The following is an 18,426-nucleotide window of genomic DNA, read 5'->3' as shown; positions in this document are numbered from 1 at the left end:
ATCACTGAGTTCCCAATATGACATCATTCCCCAGGGTCATCAGCCAGCTACTTGGTGGAAGGTTGATTACCTTGGACCCCTTCCATCACAGAAAGGATAGCATTTTTTTTTTCTTATTGAAATAGACACCCTAGATACAGAGCTGCTTTCCCTTCATGCAATACTTCCGCCAAAACTCCACTCATGACACACAGAATGTCTTATCTGTGTCCACATCCATTGCCTCCAATCAAGGAACTCACTTCAGAGCAAAAGGAAGGCAGCAATAAGCCTATGTTCATGGAATTCACTGGTCTTTTCATTTTAACCCTCCCTGCTGAAGTAGCTGGCTTGTAAGAATAGCGGAATGGCCTTTTTAAGACTCAAGTGACATCTAGTTTGGCCTACATTGCAGGGTTTTGGAAAGGCTCTCAAGAAGGCTTTATATGTCTGAATCAACATCAGATATACAGTATTGTTTCTTCTATTCCCTAGGGGTATAATTAGAATGAATACAATTGTCAACCAGACTCACCCCACATTAGGGCTTTGGACTATGGTGTAAGAATATAGAGAGAAGACAAAGTGGAAACCTCTGAAACTACCCCTTTGACCAAGATAGTTATTAAAAAATAATATTGGAAGTGGGAAAGATAGGTATGAATAATAAGACTAAATCCCTAAAAGATGCAGAATTTTTGTTTCTTATCATGTCATCTTTCTATTTAATATGTCAGTCCTGCCCTGCAGAAACTTGGGGAATGACTGTACATGAATGCAGGGTTAACTAAGTAGTACCACTGGTCCCAGTTGTTGTGCTTAACATGACATCATTTTAGAGCAAATTAATAGGTCTCAGGCACATAACATATGGCCCCAATTTATTACGCATCATTCCCCATTCTATTCAGAAAAGAGGATCAGAAACAGTTTCTGAAGAGAATACAATATTCACTTTCTGCTTCACTGGAGGTCTAAGCAAATTCTCTATGACCCTATCATAATATAATCTTAATAAATATGGAATGCCTAGACATTGCACAGGACAACATATTGACCTATTGCATTCATAGCATCACGTTAATTAAACAAAATGAGTAAAAAGACTCTGGGGCAGAGGAAATTGTCTTAAAAAACAGGGGCTCCAGAGCATGGGAGATTAACTCTATGAAGATTCAGTGATCAGCCACTTCAATGATGTGTTTGGGGTCCAAAAGTCAGAAGTGTGCCAGGATATTCTAGGCAAAGTAAAATAAAAATTGTTAGACCGAAGTTTTTTTTTCCCTGATAGGCCTTTTGGATTCTAAAGCCAACACATTCTACACCTAGAAATATTGCTCTACCCCTTACATTGAGTACTGTGGAAGTCAACCAGCTTCCAGTGATGTCTGAAGGAGAAAAGGCTTTGCAGCATTTATAGACTGAAGTATAATAAGCTCTGTTGCTTGGACAAAATGATCTGGCAAACCATAAGACATAGGAGGTATCAGTAGAAGAAAAAATATACAGTATGCTGCTAATGGCAAGCTCCACAACTGTTGTACACACACCATTCCCCCAAGCTCTTGGCCATGGAGAAGATCCCACAAGAACAGTTGTAAGGAGGACAAAAAGTCTGAGAGTGGATATGGTTTGAGTGCAAACCAAAATTGTATGGTTGTTACATCACAGCAATATTCAGGGGTGGCCTTGAAAAGACACAGTGGGGAGAAAAAAACAACTTTCCAGGTAGACCTGCTTTCTGGGACACAGCCCACCCATTATGTGTGTTAGGAAAAGCAGAATAAGATGATAATATAGCCAGATAGTCCTGGGTTCTAGCTAATGGCCTGGGCATCTACCTAGGGGCTTGTAAGAAAAAAAAAAAAAAAAAAGCTTAAAGTTCAACAACAGAACAGTCTGAGGGACAGACCTAAAAATGAATATATATGAAGTCTGAAGATTTTTCTTTTGCATGCTAATGTCCCCCACAGAAAGATTCATCATGAAGAATCAATCAGGCAAATATACAAAACGACTGAGCCTTTAACATTAGCCAATTTTCATCATTAATCACACCAACACTGGTGCAGAGTGGCCACAGTGGCAAAGATAATGCCTAGTATTAGCCCAATGGCAAGGACTTTCACTTACCAAGGTTAATGCAAATTTACAGCAACAGAGATGAAGACTAAGATAGGCTAAAGAGGCCAATTAGCCACTGAGTATATATTGAACCCCTTCTATCCCAGAAGGGTCCTCGGCTTGTCCTTCTAAGGATGGATACCTGTTCTAGGTATAAAACTACTTTTCCTCCTGATCTTCGGCCATTGCTGATATCCAGAGGGTGTGATCCACAGGCATAGACCTCATATATCCTAGCATTTGACCAAGGGGCTAACTTCACAGTAAGGAGTTTCAGGAAAGAAAAATCAATCATGGGATCCACTGAAGCAGTCAATCTTATAGAATTATAGAAAAGCATTTTATAAGGACAGCTGAAGTGACAGCTGAGAAGCAGCACTCTGAAAGGATGAGTATCCCCCTTAAGGATGCAGTCTATGTTCTCAGTAAGAAGGGTCTATGGATCTGGTAATCAAGGAGGAAATAGAAGTGATAACACTACTGTCACTCTCAGGGACTCGCTAGAGGATATTGTGCTCTTGCTTCTGAAATCCCACTCCTACAGTCACACAACTTGTCAGGGAACACAATAAAGATCCCACTGAAGTATACATCACTGTGTTCCCGGGGCACTTTGGATGCTTGGTTCATAGGCACCAGGAGGAGAGAAGGGTGCCATTATGTGATGGCAAAATTGGTCCTGATCTGTAGGAGAAGATGGGACTGAATTTAACAAAAGGATGGTGATAGGTGTATTTGGAACCTAGGTGATCCACTTGGGTATCTTCTGCTACTTGCTCTCCCCATTGTATCTGTGAACAGATACACACTGCAACTCTGACCTGAGAAGATTATGATAACCAAAGGTTTCTGCCTCCCAGAAAGGAACATTTGCCATGAAGAACTTTTAGTTCTTAGAGTTCCTGTCATGGCGCAGTGGAAACGAATACAATTACCTTGAGGTTGTGGGTTCGATCCCTGGCCTTGCTCAGTGGGTTAAGGATCTGGTGTTGCCGTGACCTGCAGACGCAGCTTGGAGCTAACATTGCTGTGTCATAGGCCGGCAGCTGTAGCTCCAATTCGAACCCTAGCCTGGGAACCTCGTGGATGTGGCCCTAAAAAGAAACAAAAAAGAAAGAACCTTAGGGTGGGGGCATGTGGAAAGGATTGTAGAGGAAGGAGAGAGAAGTTGCTGGCCTGAGACTGAATGCAGCCTGGGGCTGTGGTTCATCAGCTTCCCTCTTCTAGTTCCTCTAAGGAAGAGAGGTCCTGAAGGAGCATGGTCTAGGTGACACTGAACTATGTGAGATAAGTTGTATCTTTTAGTAGCGATGAAAACACACCATTCAGATCTCCTCCTAGGAGGAGCAAAAGGATGTTCTGAAGATGTCTCAGCCTTTTCTGGGTCCCTCATCATTTTCTATCCCTAGAATTTCCCCCAAGAAATCTCTTGCACTGTCTCAGGATTTTCTTCCCAGAAGACCAAGACTAACATTTGTATGGACTTAGGCGTTGCTGTGCTTATTTTGTATTTTTTTATATCTCTATTCCTCACTTATTTTTACCGTATTATAATGACATCTGTGTAGTCCTCTCAAATTACTTAAACTAATCATGTAAAAAAGTTTTACCTTTTCCTTCACTTCCCTAAGCCCAATTCCTAAAACATTCTCAAAATATGCTTAATAAAACATTAAATAAAAATAATGATTAAATTATACATAATTAATTAAGAAGGTGACTATAGTGTGAATGCATTCTCTTGGCTTCATATATTCTGTTTTGTAGTAAGAGTTTCAAAAAAATAATATATTTACATAGACATATTTTTCAACATTTTTAGCATATGATTAATACGGGAAATGAATATATAGTCTGCAAAACAGGAATATTTAGATCATTGAAGTGTGATATTAAACTAGTTTATATAGTTTTAAATTGAGTTAATTATTAGGGAGGGCACTCCATTATATACCATCTTATCAAAATAACTGCTATTTAGTTGATATTTTGCATATGCTAAAATCAACTTATAATATATACACAACTATTCTCCATTAATACCACCAAGAATTCTTCCTTGAATTAAGTCATATATTCCACTATTTTATATAAATATAGTTATTTGAAAGTAGAGAGGAAAGCAATCACAGATGAAAGAAAATTAAGATAACTTTCATTATATTTTATTTTATCTAGCTTTTTTTAGGGCCACACCCATGGCATTTGGAAGTTCCCAGGCTATGGGTCAAAATAAAGCTACAGCTGCCACCGACTCCACAGCCACAGCAACACAGGATCTGAGGCATGTCTGCAACCTACACCACAGCTCACAGCAACACTGTATCCCTGACCCATTGATCGAGGCCAGGGATCAAACACTTATCCTCATGGATGTTAGTTAGATTCATTTCTGCAGCACCACAACAGGAACTCCTGAGGTAACTATTTTATAAATGGTACTTGGCCAATATACTTAATGATAGACAAATGCTAATCATACATCTTATCACTTTAAACTTTTAATATATTGTAATGATGTTAGGTTATTTAATCTATGACATCAGTCTAATTCACATAATAGTCATTTTTTTTAGAATAAGAGTGTTTTATATTATAAAGTTATCTGTGAATAAGAAGCAAATTTTTTAAACTTTTATAACTATAGCAATAAGTTTTTTTTTAAAAAAATACATGAACTAAACATCAACTATTGGTAGGAATAATTGTCTAGGATGTTTATTAAGTTCAAGTTGATTATGCAGCTACACAGTCAAAATAATAAGCCTAGAGGTACTGGAAAGAATAAATAGTTCAAGAACAGATGTAGCATTTGAAGAAAAATGCTTCCATTCATTTTATTTCTTATAGCAATGGGACTATTAATAATCAATTTGATTAATGGCTCTTTTCAGAGTGACTACTTGTCAGAGATAAGCACTTGTATATCACAAATATATTCTTAAGATAAACATGACGGGTATTTTAACAATCTGTTAATAAACATCTTTACTGTATGATGATGAAACTAGGGTTGACACATTTTGGTTTCCTGAGTGAGTATTAATAGGACATTAAAATAAAACAAGAATGTTGAGTTTTCTATCTTTTGTTAAAATTAACTTTCAACACTATGTCACTGGTCCTCTTAAGATAACTGAAACAATCAAATATTAATGCCTTTTATGGTAGATTTTGTATTTTCTTCCACTTTATGAACAAATGCTTAAGATAAAAGATATCAAAATAATTTTACTTCAGCATATTGAACTTCCTTATGATAATCAATATTAACCCTCATCAAACCTTTTATTCCAGTTAGAGATTCTTGATAGTTTTTTTTTAATTAAAAATTTATTGAGACAGTTGATTTACAATGATACATTAGTTTCAGGAGTACAGTGAAGTAATTCAGTTTTTTACCTTCTTTTCCATTATAGGTAACTACAAAATATTGAGTATGTTTCCCTGTGCTATACAATGGGTTTTTATTGGTTATCTGTTTTATACAGAGTAGTGTTTATAGCCTAATCCCAAATTTCTAATTTTAATAATTTTATATATGGATGCTTCAGAAAACATCCTTAGAACTGTGAAGCCAACCCCAGCATGACTATGCAATTGTGTACTTGAAGTGCATGTTCTTAAAACAACCTAAACACTAACAAACTACGTACAGTTAGGAACATTATGCAGAAAATTGTTTTCCAGATTTGCAATGAATGATTTAATAGTGTACTACCTCCTCACACCTGCAGCCTAGAATGCATAAAGTATAAAACATTTTGACTTCATTAGCCAAAGAGGCACTGATAATGGGAGGTGTAGAGAATTCATTATTTACCTCCTATATTCCAATAGGAAACTCACAGCCTCTGTACAAAATAACTACACAAATTATTGGGTAAGTTAAGTTCAAAATCTCAGGATACATTGTGACTCTCCAAATGATCTGATTGGCTTCCAATTTGATTTTAAAAGTTTTTGAAATGATTGTTGTGACTGTATATGGGAGTCAGGAAAAACAATAAAATGATTACATATACTGATGATAGCCACACATAATGAATAATAATTCTTGTTTCTGCTATTCTTTTATTTGTTATTATGTTCATGAGATTTACATATGGAACAACTTGGATCTCAGGTACCACAATTTATCTTTACTGGAAACTTTAGAAAGTATTTAAAGAAGAGAGCAGAAAGAACTGATCAGTGTTGGGGTACAAATTCAATTTTATGTAAGCTGAGGAGGTTTTCCCTGCATTCTTTCAGCAACTAGAATATTTGCTTGGATGGTATATTTTGCCCTCTTTCAAATAGTTGGTCCTTTATCTGTCTTCAACCTCTTGTCTTGCTGACAGAAGAGACAGCAAAGTCAGTTCATTAATTCTGGAGGAAATATTTCTAACTATCCTTACAACCTTAACTCTAACTTTTCTCTTAGGGGTCTTGGAAGGAATGGAATCTGGTGCAACAGCTGGGATTAAACATGGCAGCACTTGGAGAGTTTAAGCAAATGATTTGATTCCAAAGGACCTGATTACCTCTTTTCAGACTGAACTGCTGTGCCCTTAGGCAGTATTTTATTTTATTTTATTTTATTTTATTTTATTAATTTTTTGCTTTCTTAGGGCTGCACTCACAGCATATGGAGGTTCCCAGGCTAGGGGTTGAATTGGAGCTGCAGTTGCTGGCCTACACCACAGCCACAGAAACCCCAAATCCTAGCCACATCTACGAACTACACCACAGCTCACAGCAATGCCAGATTCTTAACCCACTGAGCAAGGCCAGGGTTTGAACCCATATTCTCATGGATCGTAGTTGGGTTCACTAACTACTGAGCCACAAAGGGAACTCCCACCCTTAAGACACTTTAAACTTCTGCTTTGGAATATGAAAATGGAACATTTAATTTGGTTCTGGCTTTAAAATGAATCCAAAATGTGAAGTTACATGCCTATCCCACCAGTATGTGGACTGTCACAGGACCTTGGGAGGAAAGGTATAACTATGTTAAACCAGCCATGTGGTGCTTGGCTATGTTGTGACAGTGTCTTTTTAGAATGGTGATTCTCTCTTCCCAGGTAACTGCCCAAAGAGATACATTGCAAGGTACTTCCTTCACCTAATTTTTCTCTTTCTTATAGTGTTGAATTAGAAGCATTTAACTAGTTACTGATTAATCTTATAAAAGAATATAAAGCTCACACAATCTCTATAATTGCAATATACTTTTTATCTCAACATGTTGGCTGAGAAGATGAATGACTGACTTTGGTGGTGGGGTAGAAATACCAACATTTCCTTCCATTATGAAAATTAAAAAAATAATAAAAGCAAAAGCAATTTCATAGTGCTATGCTCTTTCCAATCAAATTTAGCACGAGGTGAACTGAAAGTATATTTCTCCTTTTCATTTTTCTTACTCTTTATGAATTCATTGTCTACATAATGTTTACAAGATTGCCCTAGCTCTATTGTTTTCTTTCCTTCCTTTTTTGTGACATTGAATTAGCATCTAAGAAATTAATTTTTTGGCCACTCTGTGCTGGCTGTTCTTCTGTTTGATACTGGCCCCTCTGTCCAAGATGGTTTTACTTACATCACTGAGCAGAGAGCAGCATGCATCTTTCAAGAGTTTGCTTCCTGACAGCGCTTGTCTTCAATGATAGCAAGACAGAGCTTTCAGAATCTCTATGAAGTAGACTTACTCAATTTGTTTCTGCTTTTGCATTACCTAAGTAAACTCTAAAGAAAATATATGTACTGAAAATCATATCTGGTATAATTCCCAGGTATGTTGTTCCAAATGATTTACTTTAGGATTGTGAGCACAATTTCCATGGTGTAAGGGACATATCCTGAGGTTCAGATACGGAGTGCCAGTGTGAGAAATAAAAGGGTTGCATTAATGAATCAATCAAATAGACACTGCCTTACTTTGAACAATAGGGCTCTGTTATTATGGGACTGAATGGAAATTGGAAAACTAGGGCAGGAGGTAGAAGCCACAGGAACAAAACCAAATACAGCTAAAATTCAGCCATGAACTCTAGTACAGAATAACTCTCAAAGGCCTCCTGACGTTTTTACCTTCTTGCTATAAACCTTTCTTGAAGGGTAAAGTAAGAGGAACAACAAATGAGGACACAAGATTCTTTGACAGGTAAGGCCATTTGGCTGATGAATAATCAAATTTTTACCAAGAGACTAAAAAAACATTGGGGGCTGTATGTGCAATGTTTGTTCTCCCTGGAATTTAAAATACAACTTTAAAAAAATTGAAGAATTCATTTGGTGTTACATGTTCACAATAATTATACAATCTACTATGATTTTGTTATACTTAAGGTATTTTTTTTAAGAAAGTGAAAAGTTTCACTTTATGTTTTGAAAAGTCTATGGTAATTGACATTTGAACTGTGTTAGTTTATTAAATACAGATATACCACTCAACTCACTGGGTTTCACTTAGTTGTAGTCTTTTCTTTTCATTCTCTTAGAGCAGTGACTAATCTACATGTATCTTACAAGGACCAGCTATTTTGTATGCCATGGGGTGATGGGGGTGACAGCTGGGAATATTCAGGCAACATAAATAATATGTAAATAACTGTGTGCTCTCCAACCAGACACAACTGGAGAGGTTTTTCATAAACAATGAAACTAATATACTTTATTACCCGATGCACTATAAGACGTGTGATTGTTCTAATAGGCTTCTTGGATTTTTTTTTTTTTTTCCATGCACCAAAATGTTTTTAACGTTTCTAAAATTATCTCAGCTGACAATTAGAGTCAGAGGGTGAAAGAGAAATGAATTCTCGGACATCTCTCTGCTTCTTTGTTTTCTCTCCTTTTATTGGTAAAACAGGGCGCCCTATAAAAAGTTTAAGACATCTGATGAGCAAATTGTTGAAGAGTAGGACTGTTCCCTGGACACCTTAGCGTACAGGACAATGTATCCTGTGATGTTTATTCTTTGGGAGGGAAAATCCATGTATGTTAAGGAAGAAGCTCTATTTAAAACTTAGATTTTTTTAATTTTAATTTTAATTTTTTGCTTTTTTTTTTTTAGGGCCACACCTGCAGCATGTGGAAGTTCCCAGGCTAGGGGTCGAATTGGAGCTACAGCTGCCAGCCACAGTCACAGCTATAGCAATGTAGAATCTAAGCTGCATCTACAACTTACACCACAGCTCACGGCAATACCAGATCCCTAACCCACTGAGCGAGGCCAGGGATCGAACCCACATCCTCATGGTCCCTAGTTGTGTTCATTAACCACTGAGCCACGAAGGGAACTCCCTTAAAACTTAGATTTACAGGAATTCCCATTGTGTCTCAGTGGGTTAAGAACCTGACTAGTATCCATGAGGATGCAGGTTTGATCCCTGGCCTTGCTCAGTGGGTTAAGGATATGGCATTGCCACCAGCTTGCAATGTAGGTCTTAGATGAGGCTTGGATCTGGCATTACTGTGGCTGTGGTGTAGGCCTGCAGCTGTAGCTCTGATTCGACCCCTAACCTGGGAACTTCCACATGCTGCAGGTGCGGCCCTAAAAAGACCAAAAAAAAAAAAAAAAAAAAAAAAAGAAAAAGAAAAAAACCCTTAGATTTATAAAAAGTGATCCATGTGTTTCCATTCTCACAAAGGAGCTTGCTTCAGGACTGAGTTAATGTATGCTTTAAAAAACAATAAGGATATTTTATCTGAAGCAAGTTTCTCAAGGACTTATCAAAAGGGAATCTATTCAGAACTGATGGGATGGTTATGAAGACCATTGAGATAGTTCATGTTAACACTTTTAGATTTTTAAGGAAGAAGCATGATGAAGTGAGTGAAAATACTGTTATTGTTAAGTCATAGTATCCCATAAAGCTAAAAGATCATTTCTCAAAAGCACTTCTTGAAAACTATGAAACTACACGCACAGCTCTACCTACACTATCCTTTCAAAATCCAAGCAAAGTACAGCCAACTACTATTTAATAAAACAGAAGATTTTCCTTTTGCAGAAAACATTTTTCATCTACCTAGACCTGAGAAGGAATATTAATATTGATTCAGACTCAGATATGAATCCTGACCTCGAAAATACTGAATGTGATTAGCCTGTATATGCATTGGCCCCACGGATTATGAATTCTGACTTTTTTCTTGATGATGACATTTTAAATCACAGCAATTTGAGATTCCTATAATAATACTAAAGTCCTGCATGTTTTCAAATGCTTTGGGTACAGTCCAGAAAGGACAGAAAACTAGATTTTGTTTTTCCCATAGTAATTCTGCACCAGGTAATTCCATCTGCTATAAGTAAGAAATCAACATATACACACTACTATTTAGAAAATAGATAACCAACAAGGACCTATTGTATAGTACAGAAAACTCTACTCAATATTTTTTAATAACCTATACGGGAAGAGAAACTGAAAAAAATGAATATAGATAGATGTATAACTGAATTACTTTCCTATGTACCTGAAACAAATACAACATTGTGAAGCAATTATACTCCAATTAAAAAAAAGAAATCAAAGTAGTAGAATTATGTTAAATACATATTTTGTCTTAGCTGATGATGTAAATAAGATAGTGAAGTAGGAGTGAGTAGATCCCTTTATAATAATGTACATTTGTTTCCTTTTAAAAGAAAGGAGTTTGGTCATAACAGAATTTTGATTCCAGAAACTGTAAAAGCCAAGTAGAATAAACATCAAGGAACAGTACATTTCTAAATGTCTTTTATTGATCTGGGTGATTTAAAAATGTAGGACCCTTTAAAAGAAGAGATATGTTGTGATTCCAAATCCACAAATTAGAACCACACAGTTTTTAAGAATAGCAATGTCAGTGTAGACATAGTGTTGAATACTTGCCCAGAAATCCAATTCCAGCTTCGGTAACATTGTGAACTAATTATTTGTCTTTGACATGTCTCTCAGCTTCTCCTTGATGATGTACCTACTCTGTCAGTCCATATAGTAGATTGAAAAATAACCCAGGAAATCAGATCTATGCCTTTTCTTTTAGTTCATTCATTGTTTATCCTTAAATCTCTTATTCTTCCCCTCAACTCCACCAGTTTATTTTCTTACCTTTCTCTTTGATTTCTGCATTATTCTCATTTCCTTTCTCAATCTTCTCACTCCCTTTCCTCATATATATTGATTGTTGAAGAATGTAAATGAGCCCTGCTACCAAGAAGCAGTTTATGGTTCTCTCAGGCATGGAGACATCCCAGAGTCCTGTTTACTCGAATCCTCCTGATGCTGTATTGACTGAAAAGAGCAAAAGCAGAGAGGATGTCCAATTAAAGAGATTCAAACAAATGTGAGCACTGAAAGACAAATAAAGAAATCCTGCCACTTCTACCCCATCAAGTTTGATGGAAATAGAGGGGATAATTTGAAATGCGGTTCTCACCTTTGACTAGAATCTCTCTCTCTTTTTCTCTCTCTCTCTCTCACACACACACAACCTTGAAATGTTGTCCTGTTTATTGTGACATTAGTGACTATAAGAAAGACTGGGATTTTGCTTGTGAATATATTTTCTGTGGTAATCTTAATTATTTAAAGTCATGTCTCAGAAATAAATCTACCTGTACAGACTGACCAGATGCTTGTTTTCAAGAAAACTCCTGGTTCCAAAGGAAATTGTCGGCCTCTCTTATATCTGTCTTTGTGTAAAATTAGTGTACATGGGATTTGCATGGCTAATTATTCCATTTGAAGTGCCAACAGTTCTCTTTAGGGTTTTGGATTATGTGGGTGTTATAATAATCTTTCAGAGATAAATAGCAAAATTTCTTTTTTGTGCATTTTTTAGGAAAAAATATTGAATGTACATTGTATACACATGGGGGCCCTAACTGCTTTCTTTCCTGGATCCTCCAGGAAGCTATGCCAAATCATGTGACACTTCCAAGTACTCCCGGTTGTTTAGAATTAAGCATTAATGAGAGGAAAATCATAAGAGGAGCTGAAGGCTAGGAACACCCAAAGCTGGACTGAGGCAAGATGGGAAAACTGTCAATAAGCGAGATGATCTTCCTGTGTGCAAGACAAGGCATGCAGCTGCCTCACATGCCTCCTGCAGTAATCTCACTCTGCCATTTAACAAATGTTCATTGAACAACTTCTCCAAGGCATGTCCACACTGACAAAGGCTATGTGAAGAGCACACAGGCAGATAAATAAGCACACAACTAAGAGATTTGATGAGTCCGAGGATGGTGGGACTGATGAAGGGCTTGGGAACATTCACTGAGACAAGACGCAAGACAGTATTGAGTTTCTCTGAGTGGATCAGCATTTAGCTTTAGAAGGCTCAGGGATGTTCTCTGACAGAATGACTTGACCTTAGCAAAGTCTGGTGTTGAGTATCTGGCCAGATGTATTTCTTTAATAGATATTATCTGTTCAATTCTGCCCTACCTTTGATCTGAGTCAAGGGATGATTGGAGTTCCCTTGTGGCTCAGGGGGTTAAAAATCTAGCATTGTCACTGAAGCAGCTCAGCTTACTGCTGTGGCAGAAGTTCAGTCCATGGCCTGGGAACTTCCATATGCCACATGCACAGCCAAAAATATAAATAAATAAAACAAGTGGTGATAGAAAATTAAAATTTAGGCACTGTTGCCATGAAGTCATTAAATTAACGTGGAAGGGCCCTTAGAAATACCTAGTTCAATTAGGAGCATTAGGAAATATTGCATTGATTTTAGCATCTGGCATAAAATCTCTTAAATATCAAACAGTAACAAACTCAATAGTAAAGTGATATTTTCAAGTATTGAATGAATAAATGCTGTTTAATGGACCATTTTATGAGAGAAAATGATGGGGGAGATTTTAAAATAGATTTGTCTGATAGGTAAAACAGGTATATTCCATAAAAGAGAGAAAACTCATTAAGTAAATTCAAGAAATAAATATCTTTGCATATTTCCCAGAAGGAATATGGAGAGACCCTTGTGGAAGGCTAGAACAGAATTCACAGCAATATTAACTAGAATGGCTAGAGAAAGAGAAATTATAGAAAATTAGGTGCCTTAATAACAATAATTGGTTTCAAAGCTATACTCTATATATACCAGTTTTCAATTTATTTTATCTAATTTTCTGCTTTTTGTTAAAACCTTGCAGTGAAATTTTCACATTTCTTATTTGGGAGGCAGCTGTCACGTGAAAATGAAGCTGTTTTTCTCAGTTATTGAATCATAAGCATCATGTCATTTTAGCAGAGAGCTGTAAACGAGAGTCAAGAAATACCGGAAATGAGATTTCCAATATTAAAAGAAATGTTTCATAAACATAATGAGTTCAATACATCCAATCCTTTAGTACATTTTCTTGGCATTAATTTTATTTTATTTTTAAAATTTTTAAAATTTTATTACATATAGTTGGTTACCATGTTGTGTCAATTTCTACTGTATGGCAAAGTGATTCAGTTGTACACATATATATATTCTTTTTCATATTCTTTTCCATTATGGTTCATCAGGAGATATTGACTATAGCTCCCTGTGCTATATAGTAGGACCTTGTCATTTATCCATTCTCTATATAATAGTTTGCATCTGCAACCCCAAACTCCCAATCCTTCCCTCCTTCACCCCTTTCCTACGTGGTAGCCACATCTCTTCTCTATGTCTGTGAGTCTGCTTCTGTTTTGTAGATACGTTTATTTGTGTCATATTTTAGATTCTACATGTATGTGATATTATATGGTATTTGTCTTTCCCTTTCTTACTTCACTTAGTATGAGAGTCTGTAGTTCCATCCATGTTGCTGCAAATGGCATAATTTTGTTCTTTTTATGGCTGAGTAGTATTCCATTGTATATATGTACCACATCTTAATCCATTCTTCTGTGATGGGCATTTAGGTTATTTCCATGTCTTGGCTATTGTGAATAGTGCTGCTTTTAAACTACATCTGAGATCAGACCTTGTCTTGTCATTCTCACCCCTCATGCTCAGGACTAGCAGTCAACATGTCTTGATTATTGCAATCTCTCCTGATGAACTGGTGTTTCTGCCTCCATTTTTTTTGCCACTATAATCTAATTTCTTCTCCCCTCTGGAATGAAACAAGAGTTCAAGCATAACACATAGCTTCCTATATTACCCAGGGTAGGAGCCAAAGGCCTGAGAGTGACAGAGTCCCTTGTCATATTGCTGGCCTCATCCCTTTCCAGTCACTTTTTTGCCCCCTCCACTCCAGCCTGTTGGTTCACAAACCTCCTCTGGAGTCCTTGGGTGAAATCTGAACCATGCCTCAGCATTCAGAGGATAAGAAGAGGTCAAAAAAGAGGCAGACCTGTCCATATTGGAAGGTGGCAGTTTTAACAAGCAAGGAAACTTACACACGAAGTTTGTCATCAGTGCCTGCAAGACCAGTAGATCCCTGCATCCACCCACCAGAACCATAGAAATCATGTAGAGACCTTAATGGGGTCAGCCACTTACAAAGTCCAGATGGTTTAAGCCATACATAACATTATTCCTTCAAGGCTGAATCCTTTGGGTAGCTTCTGGGAGCAGGGAAGACAAGTGAAATGCCCATTCCAAGGACAGTGGGGTAGGTGGGAAGCCTCCTCTTGCCCAGGTCCAGCTCTAGAGTCAAACGGGGGGACAAATCTTCTCAATGACTCCCTCAACAAGCCACACTATCCTGTTACAGGAGAGGCGGACTCCTTCCTCAGGAAGCTTAAGACATGCTGCTTCCTTTCCCTGAGATGCTCTGTTCCATACTTGCTTGTATACATTTTTAACCTCCTTCATGACTTTATTAAAATACTAGCTATTGGCTGTTATTTCAGTGTAGTATTTTTATTTAATTTTTAATATTTTAATATACTTAACTGCAGTAACAACTAATGTTAGTGATCTAACTTGATCAATTTAATTCAGGTTCCAGGTTTTAAAATGGCTAAAATAATAAAAGTATTATTAATAACCTTAAGCACCCCCTTCATGTTCTAATAAATCTGTGGCTAAATTCCTGTGTTCTTACATATAGAATCTATAAATAAGTGCATTTAAGGTCAAATACATTAAAAATTTTCTTTAAAAAATCTTATATTATTAAATTATGTTATTAATTAATTATAATTATATAATTTTAATAAAAAGAATAATTTTAAAATATAAAAATATATATTATTTTAAAATATAAATATATTTGTATAAAATTTGTAATTTTATATATATATAAGATTTGAAATCAGTACAAAATGATTATGCATGTAGAAATTTCAGTTATGGAACCTGTTTTTAACCTTTGCATAAATTTATTTATTTGTTTATTTATGAAAATGTTAAATTTGATAGAGCTTTAAACTCATGGAAAATAGATTTAAGAGTCTCATGCTGGTGAGTTCCTGCCATGGTGCAGCAGAAACAAATCTGACTAGGAACCATGAGGTTCCAGGTTCGATCCCTGGCCTCACTCAGTGGGTTAAGGATCCAGTGTTGCTGTGAGCTGTGGTGTAGGTTGCAGACACAGCTTAGATCTGGCATTGCTGTGGCACAGGCTTAGACCCCTAACCCGGGAACCTCCAGGCCCTAAAAATCCAAAAAAAAAAAAAAAGTTTACAGACTGAGCTGGCCATGTGACCGACTGAAAATAGATTAAAAAATAGATTGTGCAGTTCAATGCAGACATTAACAAGAACTGTAGGCAATTCAACTTTAATATAAACTATTTTTGTAATGCATTTTAGGTACCTTGTGTTTACATAAATAATTCCCTTAATCTGAAGGAAGACTATAGAATTTATATAAAAACTTGCAGTGATCATTAACTTCACCAAATACTCAGTTTTTACAAATTCTTTGTCTTCACTGTTCATTTTTTTGTCCTAAAGATGTTAATTCTCTAGATATTGTATCTATATCTAAGCAATATGGAAAGCATGTTTTAACAAATATTACGGTCAATGGCCCTCTCTAAAACTGGTCCTAGTAACACAGGGACATAGTCATCTTATAATAAACTGCCATCAACAAAGAATCTTCAGAATGACATTGTCTACATATATTTCTGAGTGACTCTCTTTAGATTTCCTTTTAACTTATACTTGTATTCAGTGAAAGGAATGGAAAAAAAAAAAGGCTCTCTACATTAATTCACAAATAATTCAAAATGCTTACCTATTCAGTTTCCTCAAGTCAAATATGCGGGTGATTTTCTCTGAAGGCTGAATTCACATCACATGATATGCAAGTGCATTCATTGTTCTAGGTACATATAGCAGGTAGAGTAAATGTTTCTTTTGTTTATCCTAGGAAAAATTCAACCATGTTTAAACTTTTGAATTTTTATCTTCACAGTTCTTACACTTACTGCTTTATTGTTTTAATGCACATTTCTTCTAAGTAGCCTATTAAAACTGAATAGGTCAAATTATTCAAGAATATCCTTATCACAGTTCTTTTCTTTCTCTGAATTTTCCATGTTTTTGCATTCATGAGTGCAAACAATATTTGTACTTATTTTATTACAGAATTCAACTCCATTTAAATTTTTTGGTAAGAATGGGTAGAATCCTTTCCAATTGTCAAATGACTTGCACTGTTTTTCAAAGAGTTTTGGTTCACTATAATCACATTTACATTTTTTTCTGAATAGCTGTACTTCTGAAATCCACATTGGAGTGACTCTTCTTATTCTTTAGTCATTATTCATGAAAAGCAAAAGCACTTTCTTCATTAGAGAGAGCCATAAAATTTTGTGTAAAATTATAAATGAATTATAGTGAAATAGTTTGTAAATATTTTTATGTATAATTGAAACCAATTTGAAGCACATTTGGAAGTAAAGAATATTTTTGTTGGTTCTAAAAAAAAAAAAACAAACAGTAAAAAAAAAAAAAACAGTATGTAATACTGAATCTGTATTCAAACATGTTACTCCATTATTCTGATTTATTAAAGCTCAGAAACATGTCCCAAGAACACTGAAGGCAATAAATGTAAAATTCAAGTATAGAAGTCAAAATGTCTATATTGCTGTTACTCCCTTTGTAAACTTAGTTCCAAATACTAAGAACTAAAATCATACGTAGTATTTCTGGAAATGTCTTGATTGCTTTTTAAAACTGTTTGTTAGGTAAATGACTAGCTATGATAGAATTCAGAGAATAATATCCAAAATAATCAAATAGCACAGGCAGAGCTTTGAGAATTTACCCTAACATGAGATCAAAACTTTTCTTTAGCATCTGTTGCCATTTCATCTAAAACTAAACCCATCCTGTGAATTCAAGGCTGTGACAATATATTTGCTTATAAAATGGGCTTTGGATCATTCAAAATGAATACCCATTATTTTGGAAATTTATATTCTGATGTGGATTAGTATGGATGCCAGTTGGTAAAAGAGTGGTCTCAACACTTAACAGTATTAAGAAAATTACTTTAAAACTTGTTCCGGAGTATAAATAAAACAATAAAAATAAAGTAATAGTTGCTGTGGTACAAGCATGAAGTTTCCTTTTTTTCTTCAAAATTTAATCCATGTGGTTTTATCATCTCGACTGATAAGAATAAAGGACAATTGAGATGTTTGGTAATGGAGGTAGATGGTGATGTACAGTCACTGTTCATCTGAATCAGTGGCATAAGATACTGCCTCTTAGTGCTCCAAATCACAAAGCAGGAGATAAGAACAGATTTCTTCTGCTTATACGTTGCCACCTCACTTCAACCTCCAAACCCTAGCTATTCCACTTTCTCTTTTATTCTTCCTAAAATAAAAGAGCATGTGATTACAATTTGAATGGAGGTAACAATGGTAATAGCATAGGCTTTCATGTATTTATTATATCCTAGGTATGATGTAGGAGGGTTACATGAATTAACTTCTTTAGTCTTCACACCAACCCTAAAAGTCTGGTTCTCTTGTCTCCATTTTTTTAGATGGTGAAAACAAAGCACAGAAATGTTAAGTAACTGGCTAGGTCAACCATCAAATAGGTGGAACCCAGCTAGTCTGGCTCTACCAAGTATGCTTTTAATTTTATTCCAGTGCTCCTGAAATGTATCACCCCAGATGTTATTGACAAGTAGATCTAATTGACTAGGTCAGGGCTGGAGACTGTGCATTTTAATGAGCTCAGATGTGATGCTGCTGTTGCTTGCAGAGTGGCAAAGCATTGCACTGTGCTGTCTCTTGTATGCGAGGCAAAGATAGTACAAATGTGCCATATAAAGAACCCCTTTATGGGAGTTCCCATCATAGCTCAGCGGTTAATGAACCCAACTAGGATCCATGAGGATGTGGGTTCAATCCCTGGCCCTGCTCAGTGTGTTAGGATCCGG

Source organism: Sus scrofa, chromosome 1 (assembly GCF_054392235.1).
Source record: "Sus scrofa isolate SSC_HxYL_T2T_F1_AM1 chromosome 1, Sscrofa_HxYL_maternal_Yorkshire_Landrace_v2.0, whole genome shotgun sequence".
Classification (NCBI taxonomy): domain Eukaryota; kingdom Metazoa; phylum Chordata; class Mammalia; order Artiodactyla; family Suidae; genus Sus; species Sus scrofa.
This window is presented reverse-complemented; position numbering follows the sequence as displayed.